Below are 26,202 nucleotides of genomic sequence, written 5' to 3'. Positions count from 1 at the left end.
CGTTGTACAGAATTAATAGGGACTTTTGCTAGCTAGGTAGGAAATGACTTTGTGTCTGAACGTTGTGCCTGCCCTGATTTTTATTGCCGGCTGAAACACAAACACCAAACAGGACATGTTATAGAGACAGATTAGCTTATTGCTTTTGGTAAAGTCTAAATGCCTACAGCAAGCTCTCTCAAGAAAGGATGTCTGCATTAGAATTGGTCATCTTCAACAGGAGAGATCATTCATAGCTTATGATATTAGTCATAAAAGCTTTTAATTACATAGTCCTCATTCTGACTGGATGGAGTGAGCAGCTACGTCTGCAGACGACACCAGCCAGAGTACTGAACAAGTGTGTCTACAGCCTGCGTATTTATTTTGATGTCATATTCGTTACTTGATTGTTTTAATTTATAAGAAATACAAGTTTCCAAAATAAATATTAACCCAAAACTTCTGGAGATGGCAAGCCCACCTCCACGTGCCACTGATCCAAGCTGAGAACAGGCAGGAAGGATGATCTTCAATGAGGTTATTACAGATACGGCTGTGCCTATGAGAAGAACACACATTAAGGGGCTCCAAGAACATATGTACCTATGGGGGTGTCGGGGAGGGTCCAAAATTGTGAATTCCATTTCAAAGAGACATTTTCATATGTATGTGGGGAAGCATTCGGCAGTGTCATGAAGTGATCTATGTCTATTGCCGTCAGCAGCGTCGGCACAGTCCAGGCACAAGCACGGCTGTGAACTTACACACTCGTGCACGTGGAACTATTTTTCATGGAACTGATGAATTCTGCAGTGACGTTCATAGCAGTAGGACACATTATTGCTGCAATATATGACTATCAGTAACACCTACAAGCCTTTAATATTCTGCAGCTGAACTGTGGAAACAGAAGAAAGTTGCTTGTAAATGCCTAATTCACAGTTTAACTGGGTTGTCTGTCAAAATAACTCTCAGATGCAAAACTTCAAGTAGGAAGCCTAAAAATCAGAAAAATGCAAGGAACTTCTTGATGAATGTTAAAAGCATTTTGGAGAAGGAGAAGACTAACAGAATATTTTGCTGCTTTCATCCACATCACTGAGAGTTTCAATTAGCTCTGCCTGTACAGCTATCTAATCACAGGCTTTCCTGCAGTCTTAGCAACTCCTTCATCTGAATAGTCAATATAGGCGGTTCAAGCGACAGGGCTTTCTGTGGGCAGAACGGATTCTGCCCTTCATTTTCTCACTGTAGGAAATGTTTCTTGCTTATTTCTATTTCACAGTTTGCTTGTTTCCATAGGAGGGCTGGTTAAGTGCTCTGTGCTTCAGGATTCGGGGCGGCACTCCCTGTTTCTGTCCCTGTTTCTACGGATAAAGTTGCTCTCCGTCGCAGCGCCCAGTCACTCACAGGTACAAGTGCAGGCCCCAAACCTACCCCTCGAAGCGAGCTTGCAAGTTAGCTGGTGGCAGGAGAACTGCAGACTTTGAGCGGGAATGAACAGAATGAAAGGGTTGCAAAGTGAAAAACACACTAAACCCTGAGCCTTTTGCGTTATGCGAAGGGATTGTCCACTCCTGCCTTGCTCCAGCCGCAAGCCTGTTGCAGGCTCGAGGTGATTCGTAGCCTGTGAGTTCATCAGACTTTATGCCTGTCTCTTCCTCTACGTTGGTACTGCACCTAGCACCGTGCTGTCCTCCTGCAAACGGAGAGCTACAGCTGCAGAAGCAGCAGCACAAAGCAGCGGTCAGCGGCTTGCGGGAGCTCCCGCTCTGCAGCAACGCGGCGGCCCGGCGAGGCCCGGCTTCGTCTGCATTCCCGTCGCTGGAATCGCCGGGTAGTTCATTGCATGAAACGTTGTCCGAGGGTTTGGCAGGAAGTTGTGCTTAACGGCAGACTCTCATAGGAGGCACTTGATTATATTAGACAGATAATTATTGATCCAGCTATAGTTTATCCTTGCTGCCTAATTTCAATAAACAGCAGCTTGGGGGAATTAGCAAGGGATTCTGTTCCCCCTCCCCCTGCTTCTTCAGGATTTGTCAGAAACAAGATGATTTATGTGTATTCCAGTAAGATTCTCGTTTGTTGGCAGGCTGCAGGGATTGTTTGGGGTTGGAAATACTAAGCTTTTATATTTAAATGCTTCCATGAGAGTATTCATGGGTCTCACTGCCTTGCATTGTAATATCTGAATAATAACTGTGACTTATGCAAACCAGTTTTCAGCTGTTCACTGTGATCAATTTTTCATTTTAAGCAACTCCCTGCCATCCCAGTGAAAAAAAACCAATCTGATCGGCAAGAAGAGTGGGATCCGAGGAAGGTAGTAATACTCTTCCCTTTTTAAATAATGCACAACTCATTTCTGGAGCACTTTCAAATGTGATGCTTTCTATTAATCGCCGATAATACGCTGAAGATGTCCCCCCCTCCTTTCAGACGAGGCTTTTGGAATAACAAGGCATAAGAAGGCAGGTCTGCCTGCTACAGCACGGACCAGGGCCTGGCTGGCCAAACGTCCACCAAGCGCAGGCAGGGCTGCAGATCTCTGTGTTTGGCATAAAGGCAACGGGGAGAATAATTTCCCAGTGCTGTTGGCCAGTACAGCAACTACTCCACCCCATCCGAGACATACCAGTGCTTTTACCAGTGCCTAGGGTTTCTTGAACTAGCAAGGCGTGAAAGGCACTGCACAAACACGGCGTGTCACAGCAGGCGCTTCCAAAAGCAGCCGAGGGAACGGACCGTCCCTCCTCCAGGAAGCTGGTTTGGCCCAAAGGGCAATGGTTGCTGTTGAACCGGGAAAGGATTGGGAAAATATTTGTTCCCTGACAATATTCAAGCAGCCCAAGCCTATTAACGAGGAAAGGCTCTCCTGACAGCAGGAAAACTGATGCTTAACTAGATGACTTCGCTTCATAAATGTGAGCATCCCAGGCAATTTCACCTGACCACGAGCCCATGGTCATTCTCCCAGCGTGATTTCATGAGTGTGCAATGGATGTCTCGGAATTTTACTCACATGATGATAACTTCAGTTCCTTCAGGGAACGCTTCAGTGTCTTTTCTCTTGTTTAATGGAAATCTCCCACTTGGGAAGTGAAAGAAATTCCTACTACTAATAGTCAGATCTCTGCACCGATGCTGGTAAACAACTTTTCTAAAAAAAAAAACAAAAACCTTGGTTTGATTTCTGCTTCCTGCCTCGTTTGGGAACCCAAGTTGCTGGAAGACTGCTAGGGATTTAGTTCTCTTTTACTAGTGCAGTTTGGCAGCTGGCTATATGACAACACTTCATTAAGCATCAGATTGATGCACTATGCCACGATTTTCAGGTGAGCGCTTGGAAATACTCTGCTCACTTCCAGACCGGGGCTTCCCACTGGGAACCAGATTACTGCCTGCGGCTTTCTCAGGGCCAGTTAGATTGACGCTCTGCTATTCCACCCTTATGCCCAAGAGTCACAGCAGCCAAAAATCTTTCTTTAGCTACCAAACACAACAGTCACATGCAAAATGACTTTCATGTGCATCCGTGAAAAATCCCTGAATCAGCAACATCCAAGTACTCCCAGCCCGAGAGGCCTCGCGTAGCTCTGCAGTTAGGAGGAGCCCAGACTTCTTGCAGGCATCAGCAAGGAGTCCTTTTCTCCAGCAAAACACAAGATCGACAGATTCTGCACACGGCATATAATATTTCTTACTGTCACTTGATTAGTTACTTTACTTTCAAGAAAGGTTTCTGGACAAACCTTTTATCCCATTAACCTTTAAAAACTGAAAAAAAACCCCAAGCCCCAACCCTCTTCCCATCCTAATTTCAAGGGCTCCTTACTCCCGTCTGAGTCCTAGCCCGCATTGCAAATAGTAAATTTTGCCTAAAAAAAGGTGAGAGAAGGATCTGTTGTAGCTGGGAATCTCAAAATATGACGTAAAGCTGGGCTGGCACAGCTGTCCATTTCCTGTGGCCTCCTACAGAAGGATGAAAGCGCTTTTCCAGAAGTTTCTGCAGTGCTTGAGCAAGAGAACAACCTTCTGACAGGCACCCCTGGCATTGTTTTAAAGTCTTCAGCGGCGAACATTGCCACAGCCCGTGGGAAGTGAGCCCGGCAGTGAATCACTAGCCCAGCACTGCCTGAGAGCACCTCACAGGTTCAGTCAAGAGTTATTGGAGTGAGACGGTTTTCACAGACAAAATATTGAGGCTCTTTTTGAAAAGATCCTGTGTTATTTTACACTCTTTCGCAGCATGTGAGTCTAGGATCTCTTTTGCAGAATATTTAGTGAACAGCATCTGCAGCATCTTAATTACAGTAGCTGTTCTCATCTTAATCTCTTGCTTCAGAATAAGGTTAAGTGTAATCTGTCCTAGATTCTGATACAGATGGTTCATTTCTTAAATACTTGAGAAGAGTTTAGTTGATCTTTAATTCCTTAATCTGGGAACCAAGACCAACCAACCTGATTCTGAGTGATATTCTACCAGATTTTACACGAAAAATGTAACACACGCACCCCCCAACGGGGGCTGATTTCAGTATTTTTTTTTCATTCCAATGAAAGTTGCTGGAGGTGAGAAGATCCACACGTTATTCTTCCTTCCTCTCATTAACTCCAGTAACTACACAGCTTTGTGGATAAAAAGCATCTGAGCGGCAGGACAAGCTAGCAAGCACCTTATCCTTTAGCTGAAATACAGCAGTGTCCAAACAGTTCAATAATATACCCAGCAGCTTTTTTTTTTTTTTTTCTGTAGCCAGGTTGCTGCCATCACCAAAAATACAAATCCTGATTGGACATAGATTTCCTTTCTGCCAGAAAACTGTGCCTAACCAATTACGATTCTGGCAAGGAACAAACTAACACATGTAATAGCAGTTTTCAATGAGGTTCATATTGGAACACAGCATGATTACAGCGGTGAAAATCACCAATATAAAATTTTAAAACAAAATTGTTTTGTAGTAGCTTATCTGTGTCTTGAACCAAACTTCTTGGCCTTCATGCACTTATGGACAAAAAAAGGCAGATTTTTCACTTGCACTAAGGGAATAAAAACCACAAGGGCTTTGACTACGCTTTTCCTTGAGTGGTTCAATTTCCCTTTACGAGCCGAGTTGCTCTCTTATTCTCCGTATTGCACCAAAGGAAGCCCAGCTAAGATGCGAGCGCGGTTACGCCAGCTGCTCTGCACTCCTGGTGAGCAGCGATGCCAGCCCCCAAAAGCAGCCAGAGGAAGTTGTTTCAACCTCAGTTGTCAAATGAGAAGTCACAGCCCCAAAGCCCTGTGGCAGAGTCAGCCCAGGACCCCGCACCGCCTGAGTCTCAGCCCGTCATCCAGCACACAGCCATTCTTTTCAGAGGAAATAACTGCGTGTTCACTTCTTTAAGCTAATAATCACGTCACCGTTTTAATTCCCCAGCTCTTGGCTTGTGCTTATGATTTCAAGCTTTGCATTCAGTAAGACCCTCAAGGAAGCTCAAGAAATGAGCTCCCCAATACAGTCACTTCCCTTCGCAAACTCTTCCAGAGGAAGCTCTGCCTGTGATGACCTTTGGCAAGCCTCCAGGGAGGGCATTTTGACACCCTTTCTAGCAATCCTGGTAGCTGCACGCAAGAATAATTGAGAAGCTTTATTTCCCCTAAAAAAAACTGTGTTTGTTTTGTGAGCATTTTAAAAAAGAGCTATGATGGTGCTCCTAGCACTGCTCTGTTAAAACCAGCTGTCTCTGGAGAGCCCTTCAGACGCTCCTGTTAAATGCAGTGGTCACGTCGCGGGTGTCTGCAGTACACCGACGTGGCACACAGCAAAGGCGTGCTGGCTGCTGCGGGCACAGCCAGGTCTCCCACCCATCGGCGGGAGGTGACTGCACAGGTTTTTCAGGCAAAACTTATGACAGAGATGACAACGAGCTGGTCTGATCGGACAGAAATCACTCCGTGATGAAGAGAGCCCAGAAGGGCCCAGACAAGCCCCTTCTCGGTCAGCAGCAGCGCAGACCCCGACCTGAGAGACGCTGCTCGGTGCGGTTGTCACCACAGCTACCCGCCGCCTCCAGCCCCTCTTTTCTGGGCATTCCCAGCGTGTGACAGCCCGCAGCTGGCTGGGAAAGCTTCCCCACGCTCTGCATCCCCACACGCAGGAGGGTGGGTGGCTGGGGGGGTTCTGGAGGTGCGTTCACCCCGTTCCATGCTTTCAAGCACCATCCATGAAACGCTCGTGTCCAACAACCCTGCCTGACGTGACTTCGGTTTGAGAAAAGATTGCCTACGGGCTTTGTGTAAATGCCACCTCAGTCACCATAAACACCTCTGAGAACGGGGGATGCCATCGAGGGGGATCCATCCCGGGGATGCAAGCGTCCGCCAGCGCGCAGAGCCCGAGGTCCCCTTGCTGTCCCCGAAGGGGGGTCCTGAGGAGCCCCTCGCTGCACCTCGGGGTACCCGCAGCAGCCCCAGCAACCCCCCCCCGAAACCTCGAGCCGCACGCATGGACGCATCGATCCCTGCGCGAACGGGGACCTTTATTTCTCTCTCCTCGATAAATCAGCAGCTCCTCGGGGGCCTGGCAGGACCCCTCCCGCACAGGCTCCTTGTCACGGCCCCTTCCTCCCCCCCAACGCCCCCAACTTCCCCAACTTCCTAATGGGCCACTTGGCAATTTTTCTCCGCGATTATAAATTTCAGCTGTTGCCCTGATACAGCAGATGTTGGTCTTCCAGCTCTCCTCGATTGGTCCCCGGTGACAGGCACCGATCGATTTTTCGCCTCGGACGGCGCAGACGGATTAACACGGTGATAAATGGCCCGGGATTGATTTGCACTTAATTGACAATTTGGTGAACCTGTTCGAGAGCCCCGAGGTTTGGCCCCGGCAGCGAGCTCCGCCGGGGGAGCGCGCGGCCCGATGGATGAGGGCCGGGCCCGCCCGCCTGAGGCGCCGCGGCCGCGCGGGCCGCCAGGGGGCAGCAGAGCCTGCGGGACGGCGGGCGCGCGGCGGCCGTTGGAGCCGTTGGGGCGCGCGCCCGCCGGCTCCCCCTCAGGGCGGGCGCGCGGGCGGCGCCGCTGAGGGCGGGAGGGCGGCGGCGGTTCCCCCTTCCCGCCTTTCCCTCCGCGTTCCGCTCCTGCCCCGCAGGGCATGGCGCTGCCTGCCGGCCCCTCATCTCCACCTGCCCCTGCCCCACGCTCCGCAGCCCAGCTCCTCGAGGAGCCCCCATTTTGTGCGCTGCCTTCCTCACCGGAGGATAACCTTACCCCGCCAGCCTCGGCGGCAGAGTTCCCCTCGCCCAGATGCTGAGGGAGCGGTTCCAAACTCATTACCTCTGGCTTACCCTTATGTTTATCTTAAATGTAACATAAACTCCCCCGAGGATCAGTCACCTGTGACTGCAGGGCTTTACGGACAAAGCAGGGAGTTGGATTGCTGGCAGGACTGAAAGTAAAGGCCAAGGAGGCAGTTAATTAACAAAAACTATAAGTTCCATTTGCCTTTTCGGTCATCTTTTGTTCTTCTGTTATGCCAAATCCCAGAGCTTTTACCCCAGTAACAGCCCCACTGCATAGTCTGCATTAAGAGATGGTAAAAGCTCCGTGCAATTCACGACAGCGTAGCAACGTTATCCTCCAGTATTTATCTATTATTTAACACCAAGCACTCCCAGAGCTGACAAGAGAAGCGGTACGAAGCCAACCTGTTGCACAACTCGATTCAGTCCCATCTCGTGGTGTGGATTTTCTGAAGAGCTGTGTAACCGTGTGGCTGAACCCTCCCGTGAGCACGACCTGGTCATCCCCCAAGCCTAAAGGACAGCTGACTTGGCATTTTTTTTCCAATAGCTTTTCACTTCCAACTAACCTGGGCTTCAGCTCCAGCAACACCATCCAGAGCCACCTCTGGATTTCGGTCTCTAGGTTACAACCACAGCTGCTGAGTCTGGTAAAATAAATAGCGAACAAAGTTAAATCCTTCAAGCTTGAAGAATTACCTTAGGCTTCACAACTTCTCCTCCCGCTCACCCCAGCCCCGTCTCACCCCGGGAATGCGGCAGGAACTCTGCAATGAGCTGAGGCTTCTGAAACAAAAGACTCGATGAGCCAACAGCCTGATGGACAGCACGGACCCTGCGTCCCCATACCCATGCTGTGCACGCACGAGGAGCCCCTCTTCCTGCAATTGCAGAGCTGCTCTGAGAAATGGAAGCTCTGAAACTAATTACGGGGGCTGGAGCAGGCGTCCCCTCGCAATGGGCGCTGGCACTGCGAGGCAGCCCTTCCTCCGGGGCCGTCGGGCTTTGCGGGGCACACGGAGATGAGGCGGTGGCACGGCTCTGATTGAGGGCAGCGAGTTGAATTCACGTCTGCCTGCTGCATGCCTAACTCACAAAGCTGGGCTGCGCACCAGCTCCGGGTTCTTTCTTTGGGAACAGAACTGTTGTCACTGCTTTCCCTGCTGCTTTCTCCCTTACTGCATGTCTCGGCTTTGAAACTGCCGGGAGTACTAGCCGCTGGCCACACGCTTTGCATTTATTTTGAAGCAGTGAAAGGACATTTCGCTAGCACAAAAATTGTAGGGTGGGGAGAGATGAAGGCTTCCCAGAATTTCATGTGTTCCTCTTAAAAGCCCACCTCAAATACAAAGAAATAAGCTCTGTTTTTCCAAACTGCAGGACTTCAGCTCTGCTTCATCCAAGGAAGCCCAGTACTAACAAAAAGTTAGGCCCACTTCCCTCTAAAGCAGCCTTCTGGGCTATTTTATTACGCTGGTTATGGAATGGAGATAGAGAGGTAATTAATTATGTGGGATAGAGAAAAGTTCTTTCTAATGTCACCTGTAGCTTTGTGGCATCTCTGTATTGATTACACCAAAGGGAAAATAATAGATCACAAGCCAAGTCAGAACGCACTGTCAGTACATTTAAATGGAAATGAAAAGACAAGTTTACTAGTTAATTAAGAACCATATCAAAAGAAGGCTAAAGTTACACGGAAAGAAAAACTTAAAATTTCTCTGGCCCCAGAATGACCTCTACTCCTGCTTGCAACTTGCTTTTGTATTCAGTGTAGCCAAATCTCTCGGTGTTCTTTGCCTGGAGAAACAGGAATGTTGCTGATAGTGCCAGTAAGCAAAATAGCTCTATATTCGTTTATTATGCCAACAACTTACAACTCCTTAGCTTAGGGAGGGTTTAAATAATCGTCTGTTCAATAATTTTATTTCCTTATGCAAGAATCAGTGGATGATGTAAAAGGACTGTGCTGCTGATACCGCTGGAATGAAATAGCATCTTCTGGCAGATTCAGCATGGTAAGAGTTGGCGAGTGCTGAGCATCAGGGGTTTAATTATTGGACACACACAAATCATTTATTAGACATCGATTTGTTTTTTAAGAATGTTCTGGTAGTGTGAAAATAGCTGGTAATTAACCTGTGATTAGATTTACCTCCCTTAGCAAAGCCAGGGAATCTCTGAAGGCTTACGTTTATCAACCATTTCACCGTTAATCCTCAAAACAAGTCAAAACCTCACATGGCCTTGCTGGAGATGCAGAAATGTTCATTTGGAAAGTCATAAAAAATTGTCAGAATTCTCACTGTCTGGAAGAACCAAGGGTAAGGTTTCCAGATTCATAAGATTTAGGATTGTGCCTATGATTTTTTTTACATTCCTAAGCTGAATCCAAAGGAACAGGCAGCTAATTGAATATTAGGTGTTCATTAGCTGTTCAGAAAAGCCATATTGGTAGAAAATAGCTGAATCCTAGGATCAACAGGAGCTTTGCTTTGACAGAGTTTTGCATAATATACCACAACATCAAGTTCTAAATTCTACAGCGATCCTGAGCCCAGCAGCTGCTTATACCCAGCATTTCTGTGGAAAATGCAATTTATCAAACATGTGTGAGCTCAGGGAGAGAAGAAAACATGTTGCAGACATCAGGCAGTATCTTTATTCATCCAAAAATTGAATGTTTTTTCCATTAGATGATTACTACCGGTACTTGTTTCAGCTACAGTTTTCCCTGTGGTAAAGTTCACTGTCCTCTCAGAGTGTTTCACTTTTCTGGACGGGGTATTTTGGGGAAAACTTGAGCAGAGTGACAACAGAAAGTGAACTCGCAAAAGGCACTGAAGCTGGAGGTGTGAGGAGGCAGCCTCTAAATTTGTGCATTCAAATCATCCTGGAAGAATTATTATTTCCTTTTCCATAACAGCTTTCAGCCAAGGATTTCAAATCACCTACTAGCCACAGATGGATTAAACTTCCACCTGGCAGGTAAAGAGATATTATTATCCATCATTTTGGAAAATGGAGGTTTTCAGGCAGTGCAGTGCTAGCAAACTAAACCCACATTTGCCAGCTCCCTATCCTCTGCTTCGTTCCCAAGATCACCCTTCTGGGGAGCAGGTTCAAAATTAGCCATTTTGGGTAAAATCCCAGGCTCACTGAAAACAAGGGCCAGACATCTGCTGGCTCCTGCGGGGTCAGGGTTTCACCCAACGGCTTGAAAACTTGTCAGCTGATAAGTTATTTTGTTTACTGCACTTTCACAATGGTGAGCTTAATAAAGAGACTTTCCTCTAAAAACAAGCAAGAAGAAACGGAAATGAACCGCTTCGTAATCAGACAAGTCAGTGCAGCAAATAGGACTGGCTGGCTTGAATTTCTCATTCGGATGCTATTCAATGCCACTGTTCTTTCTGAGCGTGATGGTGCAGCCAAGTCTGGAGAGGGAAGGATTTGAAAAACAACAGGAAGAAATTCCATATCCCCTAACTGTGCTGTGAAATGTTACAGGAGACCCAGGGATAATTATTACAGGGCTGTACCGATCGCAATCTGGGTCTGCACCAGGTGACAAAGGGTTAAGCCCGAGTTATTCTGAACAATAGATTTCACTTTATTTTCCTGTGTTTCCTACTTTGCAGACTTACATTCTGAGGCTTTACTACTTAATCCCCACTGTAGTAATAAAATTTTTTAATCCTGTGTTTAAAATATGAGATTTACTTGTCAAAATCTGGATATACAGCAGGAATTATAATCGCTGTTCAGCAGAAGCAATTCCCCTCAAGTTCAGGCTGGTGTTTGGAAGAGTTTGTCAGGTGCTTTGTGCTAGCGCTGGAGGCATGCAGGTTGCAGAGGTCAGAGCAGCTTTCCCTCAGCACTGGGGACATGATAAGTTCACAAGCATTTCACAGGTACCAGCTCACATTTCCCATCTTTCTCTTTTGCTTTTTCAATCCATCCTTTCTTTGTGTGGGGCTGACAGTAACATCGGCTCCCTCAGCCAGCACCCGCCAGGCAGTTACTACCTGGCAATTAATGGGTAACGTCGTTAGCCAGAGCTGAAATGCAGGGCAGGTTTGCCATGTCAGCATCTCACAGCCACAGCTGGCCAGCGCTTAGCTAAAGCCTTCTGCCCAGGACTTCAGTTGGAGAGCTGTTGGCAGTGGTGTGAAGATCTCCTGGAGAAGACACCAGGAGAGCCCTGCAAGCTTCAGCAGAGTTCACTCCCCTGCCCTGACCACATGAAGAGACACAGGATGGCCAGACCTCCTCTGCACGGGCACTGCTTCAGGGGGTCAAGGCTCAACTTTAGTTCAGGAGAAGTGTAAGTGCTGATAAGAAACAGACGTGGGATCTAGCACAGATTCACACCCAGTTGATAATGCTGCCTTTCCAGGCTGGAGCATAGACATGACCTGTCCACTTCACTGTTAAACTTGAAATGTATTCCTCACTTGAACAAAATTTATTTTCTTCACCCAATATTTATTCAGAGCAGATTTGGAATGTGCCACCCACACCTACCAATCTTTTGTTATAGTAATATGACAGGAAAGATTAAACTCCTTTATGTTTTACTGTGGTAAAATTAAAGCCAATATCCCTGAGCTGTTTAGTGAATTCGGAACAGTTGTAAGTTCTCGTACCTGTATCTCTATCTTGTATCTCTATCTTGTATACAGAGATCAGCATAATTCTGTTTCCAACCAATGCATCTCTGGGAAAAATGTTAAGTGCCAATTTCTCAGCAGTTATATCTAATTTTCTTACGTTTGGCTGGTTTTGAGACAGATAAGCTGGGAATGTTGTATTTGTCACAATGTCACCTTTCCCAGTGTTGTCTTATCCCAGCTGAGAAAGAAGAAGTCACTCCCAGGATATTTTTTTTTTTCCTTTAGACACAAAATCTACCATTTTGGTAATTGCACCATTTCCTTTGCATTTTTCCAGTTCATCTCAGCTTATTGATTCAAAAATGTGGTGCATGGAAATGAAAGGAACATACTACTGTGAGCTAACCTGCATTTGTGGGAGGGGAGGCTAGTTATGCTGGGGTTAGTCCCTGCGGAATAGCAGGTTATTTCAGCATTGCTTTAAGGCTACTATTTCAATGGAACAGACCTTTGTCTTGTTCAATGGCAAGAATATTCTTCCTTTCTGGCTAAAAGAAGGCTTAAATCTAGATGAGGAAGAGAAAGCTAGAAATAGTGATTATTTTTTCTTAATGGAAAAATATAACCAACTGTCAACTAAATCATCCTTCATGCTAGACGTGACAGACTTAAGCACTTTGATATGATTTGTTTTTAAATGATATTATGATTTCAGGGTTGAAACAGTAATACTTTTTGCTTCATCAGACCCTGCATATCAACTCATTCCTTACCCAGCAGAGACACCATTAAGTAGCAATTGGGGACACTCATTACTAGCAAAGGAGATAAAATTACAGGTTTTTATTTGTATAATGCCCCCATCTCTGCCATGCCAGGCCATGTGTACTACACAGGGCTGGCTTTATCCGGGAGACAGCGCTGCCCTGTCTTTTTCCCCAGGAACTGTCCTGGTGGCACCTTTCTGGTGTGGCACAGCTACTGGGTGTCCCACCCAAATCCCACCTGCACCCAGCCCTGCCTTTGTCCCTGTTCATTAAGCTACTGCTTCATCCAGGCAAAAAACCTCCCAGTAACACCTCAAAAGCTTTTAATATGCAATCAGCCTGCAGATGAAAATCATCTCCCCTCAGTTATCCTAACTTGAAAACCTGTGCCACAGAATCAGCTGTAGGTTCCAGCTCTGATAGCTTGGCAAAACTGAAGATATTCTCCCTGCCCCACTGGACCCAGCACAGACTCGCTTCCCGGCACATCCAGAGGCATCTTTGTCCAAATACTGTGACCTAAACTGCAACAAATGTAGCCAACCTCTCCGACAAGAAGGGCTTAATTTATTGCGAGCAAAGAACAACAAATCATAGGCTTTCAGATTTATGGTCCCCAGGATCTGAATTGACCGTACAGCAAAGCAACCTTTCCAGCACTCTGCTCATTTCTTTAATAAAGTTGAAAATGTAAAATATGCATGCATGCAGAGCCACCTGATCTGAATTTTATGTAAAGTGCACAATAAGTTTATGGATGGTAGTAACATATTACTCCTTGTAATTTCATTATGTAAAAAGACACAGTTGGGATCTCTTAGGTCCCTATTTAAACATTTATGAATTAAATAATAGAATGTATCCAAGACTAGAATTTGGAGAACAACATTTTCCAACAGGCAGAACTGATGGGGAAGGATTTTCAGTATTTTACGAGGCTGTAACAATCTCTTTGTTGCCCAATTAGGAGAGAGAAAAAAACAAAAGAAAGCAGAGATCTGTCAAGATGGGGAGAAAGCAAAGCTTCGTGCAAATTTAGCATCCTGGAACAAACCCACCCTAAACTTCAGATAGTTCTAGAGTCAAATCTGGGTACAAACTTTAGACTTGCACCTGTCACCCTAATGGCAGCAGAGCAGGTTCTTGCTTTCACGAGGCTCTGTCGTTGGCACAGCACCAGAGTCTCATGGAAAGCTCCAGATTCCTGTCTAACTTTGAATGAAAGAGGCAGCACTGGGCTGGAAAACGGCGAGGAGTCCACCGACCAAGTGCGAAGACTTACTTGGTGGGCCCCGCTTAGACAGCACGCAGCAGTGAGCGCAGCACAAACACCGCAGAGGAGCGCGGAGAGGGCAGTGCGAATCACCGTCCTCGCCGACCTGCGGCTGTGAACCCCCCCAGCCGTCAGCTCTCCCTCTGCTCCCTCTCCCCAAATCCACACACGAGCAAATGATACAAATTCGTCACCTTGGGAAGTCACTGTGCGAGCCCTTCCACAGCCCTTCCCAGAGGAGGTTTAAGGACACCGTCGGGCACATCCAGCTTTCTCCACTCAAACTGCGCCCTGTTACAGGTCCCTGAGACCAATGCTGGTACCCAACAGCCGTGGCTGGGCCCTGGAGCTCCAGTCTGGGAATTCAGCTCACCTGAACATTACTATAGTGGCTGTATGCAGACACCATGGAAAGTCTTTGCTATGTCTTGTAGACTAAAGAAATAAATGTGTTCATGCCCTCGGCCCGTGTCCCCCACCCCTCAAAAAATCCAGTGTTCGATTTCATTAAGCACCTGTCACAAAATAGTTTGGTCACAGCTGCAGTACAACCAAGGAAGGAAAAGCATCAAGTAAGTTTTGGTTTTCTGATGGCATGCACGAGACATTTCATGCCCTGAGTTGAGTAAACTCTAACCTGTTTGGGCGATACCCTTCGGTCAATAGAAATGCCATTATTTAGACTATCACAATCAATAAATCGGATTTTGCTTTTGCAAGAGAAAGGGCTGTTATTTTTCATAGAGTTTGTCAATAGGCTCTAGGTTATGAGATATATGAAAGATATTCTATGCAGGCCAGAGAGTTATGAGCTCTCAGGCAGATGAATTATTTAAGTTATTTTCACTTCTGTAAAAAGTAAATACAGTGATGGTCAAAACGGATGCTGTAAATTGTGATTTTGATGTGGGATTTCCATCTTTTCTTGTCTATTCTAAAAAGCCTGGGTCCTTTGTACTAAAATACTTTTACCATTTGCATCCATTCAGGGAAAGACATCATTATAAACTGAAAAATGTCCCCTGAACTGGACTTACAGGTGAAGAATTCTACACATGAGAACTGAGAAGCAAAAGCGTGCACTTCTGGCTGGAGGGAAGATGCAGTCTTCCCAGGCTGAAGCCTTTTCTTTTCCAGTATGGGTGGCTTGCAAACCAGTGCGGGGATGCTGCTGTCTACAGGCAAATAAAACGCGCCACCTCCTAACGAAGAGTCCCAAGACGTCGCACTGGATCGTCCGGAGCAACGCTGTGTCCCCAGACACCGCTGGCCCCCGCCATGCAGCCCAAGGAAGGGCCCCAGCTCACCACTGCCAGCCTGGCCCAGGCTGTTGGGTCATCCAGGGCACTGCAGCGGCTGAAGACATTCCATCCCCTCCTCCTTGCTCTCTCAGAGAGGCTCACAGCTCCAGTCCCCAGCGTATCATGGAGAAGGAAAAGGCAAAAGGGCAGAGTTTACATTCCATGTTTTCCTGACAGCTCCCCGGTCATTCCTGCCTCTCTGCCACAGTCTGGAGATCGCCTGTTCCCATGAGCTTTTGTAAAGAAACCTCAACCAAAGGAACTGTAATTCATTGCAAATAGAAATGAGTTCTTTGAAAATATGATAAAACCTGTGTAATCTGGACAGAGAGCTCTTATGTGCCCATGGTTTGAAATCTGTCTTCCAGCCTTCCCCTTCTCTGTGGCTTCAGTAATTCTCTCTAGCCCTCACACACAGGTTCAGTGGAGTTTTCTGCCATACTGCTCCACCCTGACATGATCCATCACTGAATCTGAACATGCTCCTTATGCCTCATCAGCACGTTCGAGATTATATATATATATATATTTTTTTTTTTCCATTTACAAGTGTGCTCAGAAGAGCCAGGTCAGAGAACGGGGCCTGTTTGTTGCCCAGTGCTGCAGGGATGTTTAAGCAGAAGGTGAGTTCTTACATCCAGTCTCCTATGTTAGGGTCTTGCTTCCTTTTCCCCACCAGCATGTGCTTGAAGCACTCTAAGACAGCCTGCTCTGCCCTTGCCGTTTCCTTACCCAATCCACTCTAGTTAAATACCTTTTTCATAAGGAGTTTTAAATTATAAGTCTAAATGAGGCCAATAAATTATACTTCATAAAATCCTGCGCACATCATTTTCTCGCAGAAAAGGCTCCAAAGAAATATTTTCCATGCCACCACCTATGTTCCCATCCCTTTGCAATATAACATTTATTCTAATATTAAAATGGCAGCTGCTCTATAAATTGTGAATCATTAGCACTCTCCATTGATTTTTCCCTTGCAGTCTGCAACCCTGGGCAGCGACTGCGTGTGAATATCAGTCTATTGGATTGAGATTCATATCCTATTTGAGGGTCAAAGACCGAGACCTCATGAGCTTGAACTTCTATCAGCCTAAAGCTGATCAATACCTGGAGATATATTTGATCCTGGCTGCTAGCGCAGATTAAGTGGCCATAAATACAATCAAAAACGTGCGGCTGCTGGGATAAGTGGCTGGGGAATGGTGGCACGACTGCATGCACGCCAGCTCCAGTGGGCTTTGAGGGAGCAGCGACCAGCTTGTGATGCTTCCTCAGCGCCCAGCTGGGTCCTGCATTTTTGGGGAGGGGGCTGGAGGCTCAGAGCAGCGAGCAGCACTGCTGATGGAGGAAGAAAGGAGGGTATGCATCTTCAGGGACCTCAGAGGCAAGATGCCGAGTTGTTTTCCAAGATTGGTGTTCAGGCTTGGACATGGGACCTCTTCAAGTCCCCAAGCAGCCCGCAGCCAGGGTATCCCAGGAGGTGAGGAGGGCTGCTCCCGGCATGGGTCAGAGCCAGCTGCACACCACCACTGCGCTCAGCTTAGGCATCACGGGTGGGCACACCATGAGGATTAATTGGGAAACACCAAACAGATAAAATAAGTTCCTCCTTTGTCTGTCTTCCCTCTTACACTCCTCCTCCATCTCTAAGTAAAACTTTAGATATATGATTAAAATGACCTATTAAAGAGAGACTCATTCCATTTAAGTATATTAATAGTGATTCTGTGCTGGCTGAGGAAGAAAAAAATCCATAATCATAAGCCTTATTAAAGAACAATATCCTTTGAGGGCTTTTTGGTTTTCCCTTTAGATAATGTGGAGCCTTGAGAAATAGACATAGAAACAGTAAGAAATAAAGACATTGTGTTGCACTGCTACAGACACTACGGCACTTAGGGAGATTACCTTCCTATTTTTAGGCATGTTTACACCGTGCCTATTTGCAGTATTACCTTTGATCCTAAACTCTAATTCAAATCATTCTTTTAAATGCTTGGGAGATCCAGAATGGAAATAACTAGAAATGGCAGGAAGTCAACGGGACTCTTTCAAAAAGCAAGGGACTCGCTCTCTGCATAAAGTGGTTGTGAGAGGGGATGTAGGATGCGATGTGTGTCTGGACGAGCAGCAAAGGGCATCAGCCATCATCCCTCGCCTGGCGTGGGGAGGGACCCCTGGCACCTGAGGCATCCGCAGGATGCAGCCCCTGACACCAGCACCTCCTCAGCTGGCTTCAGGAGAGAAGCCACTGTGGAACGCAAGCTGGTGTTTATGTTTACATGGAATTGTGTCCTTGTGGTGTCCTTGTGGGAAGACACTTCATTATCATAAAGAAGATGTTTTTATTCCACTACATAAGTACTACTTATTATAGTCTCATATATTTTCTGACACAACCAAGGGGTCTTTATTGTTGTACATCAAGGTCACTGACAAGTAATATATTCAATCTATTAAGTTATTAGGGAGATAAATAATTTGGATGCAAGCTGAACTCTGAACTTTTACCTTTTCCCCTGACAGACGGGTAGTTTCTTGGCGTTCATACTAATCTCGCCTGCACTTGAATAGTAATTCCATTAGGGTTATGACTGCAGCTGTACATATGCAATGACCTCAAATACAATTTCTTTATGGAGATGGGCAATAGGAATATTAAAATTTTAAGCCAAAGAGGATGTAATGTAACTTTACATTATTTATTGTAGACACAAATCCTTTAATATTAAAGGATAAAGAATTAATAAAAGAAAGATCCCATAAACAATCCATAAAGTCAAATGTAGTTTTTGATTTAATGCAATTGCTTTTTAGTGTCTTCTGGTTATAGACTTGCACCTCATAAAAAAAAGAAATCTAGTCAAGAATCAAGAGCCTCCTGACTAACTTCGTGGTCCCTGGGTGTTTTTGAAAGTAGCTTTTCAGCCCTCTCGTTCTGCCCCTACCCAGAGATATCCGCTCCTCAGCATGTTGGTGACTAATCTTAATCCAGAGTTTATTGCAGTTAATTAGTCCCTGAAACTTGGACCTCTGCACCTGCTAAGCAACATATCGTGCTCTGCAGGACCTCGGAGTAGGCGTACGTGAGCCAGGTCCTCGGAGCAGGCATACACGAGCCAGGTCCTCGCACTGCCAGGAGAACGTGGGGTAGGCTTCGACCTGGCAGGACCCCTAGGAGGATCTCTGGCATTTGGGAATTGGGGTTTCTCCCCACCCTAATGCTCTACCAAATAGTTTTCATCCCTGATAAACCTAGCTGCAGAAACTGCGTGCCTTCGAAATTGCAGTATGTGAACGCATTGTGCTGAAATCTGCGAAAAGATGAGTTTGGAGCATCAACCCTGAACGCTGTAGCGAGGAGGCTGCTTCCACCTCAGCACAAATCACACTCTGCGGGATGTGGAGGGAGAAGCCAGTCACCCTCCCAGTACACCACAACTCATCCATGGGTATCGCAAAGGGCACGTGGGAGTACCAAGTGCCAGATGTCCTCACCTACAAAAAGCACACAGCCAAGATTGGCACCACAAAGTAAATCCATGCCAGGCTGCGTCCACCACGGTGCCAGGCTGCTGGGATGGGGCCGGTGAGGGCAGGCACGGGACGCCGGAGCCAGGGGAGCAGACCATGGCCGTGCAGCCCGGGGAGCCGAGGGGTGCAGCAGCAGAGGTCACCCTGCCCTGGCTCAGTCCCTGCTGCTCTCCCGTGTGCCTTGGTCTGCCACGGGGGAAGCCTGCCAGCTTCTGGGCCAGGCTGCGGACACCAGTTGCACTCCAGTTTTGAACCGGGATTTCAGTCTCTCTAGGGTACAAGCACTCTCATCACCCTGACATCTTTCTCTGGGCTGATGTCATATTGCACGAGACTGCGATCCTGGTATCAAGATTGTGAACTATGCCAAGTCACATCATATATTTAATAGGTGTTGACAACCAATGTGTTAAAGCTGTTTTCATGTCAGTTCTCTTTCCAATTTAGACTTACGATGTCAAGAGAATGTTTTCAGCAAGGTTTACATCGGTAGTCTAAATAATTAACTAAACTTTGGAACGAGCTTTTCTCTAATGAGAACACATGGAAGTGAGGGAAAAAAAAGCAATAAGACTTTCCCACCATGGCTATTAATTTTCCTATTGCAAATGCCAGTATATTCAAATTTCTCCTGATCTGAACTAATAGAATACTTAGTTTAATGAAAAAAAAGAATTTGAATAATGAAAGTTACCTCATTAATTTCTAAACCCCTAGATGTTGTCAGTAACTATCACCATTTCCTAGAAAGCCACAAAATCCTACTGTGAAGGTGATTAAATAAGAATTTTACATCCATGTTTGTAAGAAAGCAAGCTTGCCACTCCATACGTTCCTACAGTGGTTTTCTTCTGCCTCACCTTTTGGAGGAGAAAGCAGAAGCCTTTACCCATCTGAAAGGTGCAGAGCAACCCAAGGGGCAAACAGTAGCGTTACTGTTTTATCCCCAGAATTTCTGGGGGCCCCAATCTACTTGGTGCAAAAGCGCACGTGTGTCTGAGCCACAGCCTGCAGCACCCCGAGACAGGTAAAAAAAATCTGTATTCTCTCCTGCATGTCCCCAAGAAGCTGATGGGAACAGGGGTCAGCATAGCAATCAGTCTGGTCTGTGCTTCGCCTTCCGAAGTGCCCTCCTCCATCAGGGGATTTGGGAATGGGGTACAGCGACTTCAGCACTGTTCAGAGGGAGCTTTGGGCCCAGCTGCGAGGTCAGGCAGACCACTGGTGATGAAGAAGCTCTTCCAACCATGAGCATGCGCAGTAAAACACTCCCTCCTCTTTCAGGATATTTTCACAGCACTTCAACACGGCTGCAGAAGGAAATTTCCAGGCATGAGAATAGCAGGTGGTTTGACTTGAACCCTAACACCTCTGTGGGACTTCCAGCAAGGGGAAAGCCACGGAAAAGGAGCAGTTTCTTTTTCTTAACATGGGGATCACCCCCTGGGCATGGCCCAGCTGGCAGACACCAGATGGCGGTGACTGGGGGTGGGTCTGTCACCCCACACCAGAGCGGAGCCTTCCCCAGCCTGGGCAAGCAGGCACAAACCAGCAAAAGCCGCAAATCTGAGAAACTCCAGAGCTGGTGAGGATCCCAGCTGCAGCCTCATTCACATAATCCTTAGCATCATTACTAGGGAGTTGCATGCTGATGAGATTCATGTACTTGGTGCTGTAATACGCGACAAGAAAATAGCTATAATTATTGCTTTTTATTCGGTACTTTGGTATTGGAGGTTAGTTTTTACATATCAGAAAGACTGTTCTAATTACCTCCTGGAATTTTTAGAACTATTATTGCTAACTAACCTGGTTTATTTTTCTCTCCCAAATAACTAGCTGTGCTGATCCTGCCTCTAATTGTCAGGGGTGATGTTTTATGCCTGCAGCTGAACACAGAAGTCAAACCCATCTGTGGTGTAATGCTACTGCAGTCAGAGTTCAAGCACTTCTTTTCACATTCTCCATTCTTGCTTCTTTTTTTTCCCCTCCTCCTCATTTATCATCTCCTGCCCACACCCTTTCACCACCCCTTGGTGTCTTCTTCTGACTCGGAAATTGAGAGCAAGTTGCTCCCCAGGCACCTGCAGCCCCCGGCCCGGCTGGCCCTGGGGAACCTGGGCACCAAACAGCCCCCCCAGCTCATGCGGGCTTGCACAAAGGGCTCCTCAGCCCCAGGGCAGAGGGAGCTTTGCCCATAGACAACGTTTGGGGATGTTTTCAAACTACCATGGCCCAATAAATTAGCTTGATTCAAATTTGAGTTTTTTTCGGCAATGCCTGTTGGGCATTTGTGCTGGTCCAGCTCTGCCATTCGCTTGCAAACACGAGCTTTTGTATTACAATAAACGATGAGCAAAATTCACTTAACTTTACATTATCGCTTTTGAATCAAATGTCCCACATGGACTAATAATTTAGATTTAATCAGAACTATTGCTGATGAAATATATCCCTTATAATCAATGGGTAATTATTTACTGAAGATGAATCATATCTGGTGTATTACATGGCTGTTAATCCTCCTCTGGCATGCCTTAAATAGTTAATGGGCGGTTACTGAACTTGCAAGACGAGTCATGAAATAGTTAGACCACAGAGAAGCTGTTCTGCTCACTATCGCTCAGAAGGGCCGGTGGGCCCGTGCTTGTGAGCGGACACAGAGCCAAGCAGAGCAAAAAGCTTCGGGACTCTGCCCTAGCAGCTGGTCCCTTACCCAAGTCTGCTGCTCAATAAAGTCACACCACAGCAGTGATGGATGGGTCTGTCAGGTGGACACGAGCCCCGAGTAACACCACTGAATTCTGTGGGCTAGCTGTCTGGATACTGTGTCATCGGGACAGTCTTCATCCCTTTTAAATGGTCAGTCCTGCCCAGGGAATGGGTCCCCTCCAGCCGGGGTGGGCTGGTTACCGCTGCAGCATGCTGGGGAGCACAAGCCCTCATTCTGCTAACGAGGGAGGGACACAGGCAGGTTTAGCTTTGCTGTTGCAAATCAAAAGAATGACATGGATTTGTGGCCTATCATCTTTGACAGCCTCCTTTAAACTGCTTATTTTAAAACAGGATAAACAGAGGATTAATAACCTTGTGGAACACAGAGAGCCTGGTTCCTCCCAGGGCAAAGGGAAGCCTCTGCAGCATCTCTCTCCGGCAGCCGGGTGAGGATTTCACCCACCCTCTGCCCTGCGCCCTACAAACTATGACCCCAGAAGTGAGCTGTGTCCACCTCAGTCTGCAAAATTATCCTGAAGCCTCAGGATATGCCCCCGGTTCAGCTCTAGGAATAAAGTAATATTGAAACCTCACTTTCCTCTCTGCACTTCCAGAATTAAGGAGGAGAAGTCTGTGTGGTATATCTGAATATTTTCTTATTCATAAAAATTAAGTGATTGGAAGGTCTAGTCATGTTTCAACACTGAGGAATAGAGTCTTTGCTCCTCCCACCTCCCATTCAAGCTGGACAGGAATGCTCACTCAGAACACACTTACAAGATAAAGCTGTTGAAGATTAGAGTTTCCCCCTAAACACAAACACACATGTATTTACTGGTAACTACACTGAACAGCGTAGCAGGGGTATTTTGTCCAAGTCCCCACGTCACTCAGTCATTTCAGGGCAGATTTCCCATCCAGCACCGCTGGACATCCCACAGGGCCCGCGGGGTGGAAGAGTAAGTGAGTAGAGAAGAGCAAGCAGGTCCCTTTCACACTTCCACAAGACCTTGCTGACTTGAAAATGCCACATTTTCAGCAAGGCAGCAGCACATCTAATAAATCACATCTGTACGCTGCTTTATTCAAAGGCACTGACAGTTCAGGATTGACGACACCCAGGGCAACCTAGTGTCAAGCACTCCTAATGAAAACTATCCCATTTTGCTCCAGTGGTAGCAGCTGCCAACAGACATAATCTACTGGCATATGGAGAAGGCCATGCTAATCCCTGCAAGGTCATTAACAAGAGGGTGAAAATTACATGCAAAGCACCAGCTGTGGCATCCCCTGCTCCCTCACACTTGATGTAGCAGGGGCAACAGAGGTGAAAAATGCGAGTACATCTCAGCAGGCCCCGCGTTTCTATTAAGAGCACAGCTATTTTTCCCCCCCCCCTCCCCAAACCAAGGTTCAGTACTGTTGAAATTCTTCCTGTGCAGAAGAGCAGAAAGCCTTTCACAACTGTCGCCCGTTTTCACAGTCAGAAATGACTCGAGGGGAGTTCAGCTTCAAGTCAGCGTTGCTGCAGGACAGCCGGAGCAGACACACCAACGAGAAGGTCTTGGCCCACCCTGTTACATGGGGGTGTGCTTTGCCACTGCGGGATGCAGGTAACCACGTCCAGTCCTCCCTGACAGCCCGTCACCGCTGGCACCATTGCCCTGTGTGGAACTGGTGTGGGGCTTTCCCTCAGCAGATGCAAAGATTATTTTTACAGCCTTCTTTCCAAGCATCTTTCTTTAAACCACACTGACAAGCCTGAACTTCAGCACCCAACCCTTATTTCCAGGGTCCCTGCTGGCCCACCCTCCTCAGATCAGGGACCTCATCTTCTGTGCCCACGCAGCGGTTTGCGCTTGTGTTGATGCTCGGCAGGTGACAGGTACCCAAACCCCCCAGCAGACCGGTTGTGTCCTAGCTGGCTGGGACACCAGCCCGAGTTCTGCACTCCAGCTTTGCACTGCTCCTGTGGACAGTGTCTCTGCGGGGTGCCGTAGCAGGTACAGACTTTCTGCCACACTGCCAGGTTCGCAGAGCAACGGCCCAGACACCCTGACAGCAGTGAGGAGCAGGGCCAAGGGAACACAAAGTCTCTGTCCTACCTTCCCTCCAACCCTCAGTCTGCAGATAAGGATCCTGTCCCTTCAGGCTCACCTCAGATTTCTATACTTTGACATTTACATGCACAGACAAGGCCTGCTTCCACAATCCCAGACTCACTCTCAAAGAATATTCTACCCTCATATTTGCATGGAGACTCAGGATCTGGTTTTGCCTTTTCATTAAGTCATGCAAACATTATTATAAGCAATAAATCTAAAATGTCTGTTAAACCCCATCAGCAACAACTACCTAAAACAAATCTTTTCCAATTTAAATCCCAGCCTGCGTAACGATCAATCCCATAAACCCCATGATTGTTAACATTACTTTGGGTAATGTTTAAAAACATTAATTTCAAAAAACGTAATAGGAAAAAAGCTCTTTAAATCGGCAAAAAGATAAATTGTCTCCAGCAGCATGACCTTTTTCCATACCACACTGACACTGAATCATTTTAAAGTTATTTACATTTTCATTCTTCCTTGGAAAAATGTTGACAAGGCTTTCACAGGCCATAATGGATACTCAGCAACATCTATGGAAAGTGTAACTGCATCAAGAGCCCTTCCTCAATCCCTCTTCACTGCTTCACACCGAACAGCTTTAATTAATGAAGGAGAGGTGACTTCAGAGCGAGCCTGCTCATTAGCGCGGCCGGCTGATCTGTGGGAAGGGACACAGCTCCCCAAAACACAGCTAAAGCAACCTGCAGCGTTGGGGGTTTTTTAACCACCAGTGTCTTTCTGCCTCGAGCGTATGTGCCTTCAACTCCACTTTCCAAAGATGAATTTGACCTCCAGGCTCACAACTGCCATCAGGCTGCAGGTTGGTCTGTGACAGCCGAAAAGTACCCGAGATACAGATGGGAAAGCAAAGCTGAGATGTAACTGGAGCATCCACCCCCTGCCATCTCACTGGTGAGGCTCAGCGTGCCCACAGAACCCACGGACCCCAACATGCATGGCGTACAGGTCGTATGTAATGCACCTGGAGGCACATACAGAGCTACAGCTACACAGCTGATAGAGCTATCAGTAGAGAAATCCTTCAAAGACACTTGCACACAAGTGTGATGGGGCACATGTAACACCCAACGGACACAGAGGCCAGAGCAGCACGTGATAGCTGCGGCTCTGCCCTACGGGGTGCTGGTGCAGAGAGACCTCTGACTTTACACAGCCCTTCCCTAGGGTTGACTAAAGTCTGATACCTTCCCTGGCCTAACTCACTGCAGGAGCAGGGGTGGCCTTAAAAAATAAACAGGACTTTGATTTTCTCTTCTTCCATCCTCTGCCAAGCATTCGGGTCTTTCCGCCGAGACCAGCAGCAAGTGAAAGCTCTGCCACGCTGGAAGCAGGAGGACTCCTAAGGGACTGCTGTCCCTGCAGAGCAGCACGCCGGGTGTGATGGGGCCAGACTCAGTCCTGCGTCGTGAGCCCTCAGCAGACTTCCATTGTATTCCTGCTCCCAGTTCCACCCCAGGCATCCCAGCCCTCTCCCCTCAGCCTCATGGGCACAGCAGGGAAAGCACAACTGTACCAAGGCTCCACACGCTGCAACTCGATCTCTGCTTGGCTTGATATATTATTAATGACAAGTAATGTGTCAGCCCACAGAGCCACCAAAGCGATCGTATTCCAGCTGTGCTGTGCCTGAAGGAGAAACACCGGCTCACCTCAACTGGTGAGCCCAAACACCCTGAGAACGCACAGGAAAGCGGGGAAGCTCCTTGCACCCGCAGCCCTCCCGCCACCCTGCCACTGCGGCACCGCGTGTGCCGGTGCTGCGGGGAGAGAAGCAGGCAGCTCTGGGGGTGCAGGGGGACTCACCCAGCCACCCCCAAGCATGGAGGGGCTTCCGACCCCCAAGCACAGAGGGGCTTCTGACCCCCAGGGCAGGCCGTGGGGCGCCAGGACACGTCCTATGGCTGCACATCGTAGCCAGGTCTGATGCCGGGCACCAGCCCGCAAAAATCTGAGCTGAGCACTCGGTCATTTCAGCGACAGCTCCTCTGAACTCTGCTTACTGTGGGGTTGTTCAGGAGCCCGCTGCATCACGCTGCGCTTGGTCTGAGCAGTTAAACTTGCACATAAGACATAATTCACTGCCCTTTATAGTGAAGTGGGAAAGAAATATCCCATCTGATCGAAGCATGTCCAATTAGTGTTCTTCTAAGTTAATGAGAAGCTTCAACTACCACAAGGGAGTTTATTTCCAAAAATTATGATTTTCCTGTTGGCAAAACTAGTGATCAAAAAACTGCACAAATCCGTGTTTCAATGGATCTGGGCTACAGCTACGTCTCCGGGCTGACTCTGTGTGGTTCCGCTGCCTCTGTTGCTGCAGCATGGCTAATATCAGCATCCCACAATTAGCACGCAGCATATTAATCCGTGCAAATATATGAGCCTGGTCCTCTAGTCCAGAAAAACACTTGGGGGACCAATTCTTTATTTCTGAGTGTATGATTAGTACAAATTAAAAGCAGAATAAGTTTTAATTTTGCTACATCAGGCAGGTTCATCAAAACACCCTTATCCCCCAGAGCCAAGTCCCAATAAGAGCACAACAAGGGGATGTTTCAACTAGAATGATTAGGATAGTCCAGAAAAATT

Source organism: Opisthocomus hoazin, chromosome 19 (genome assembly GCF_030867145.1).
Source record: "Opisthocomus hoazin isolate bOpiHoa1 chromosome 19, bOpiHoa1.hap1, whole genome shotgun sequence".
Lineage (NCBI taxonomy): Eukaryota > Metazoa > Chordata > Aves > Opisthocomiformes > Opisthocomidae > Opisthocomus > Opisthocomus hoazin.
Note: the sequence above shows the minus strand (reverse complement) of the source record.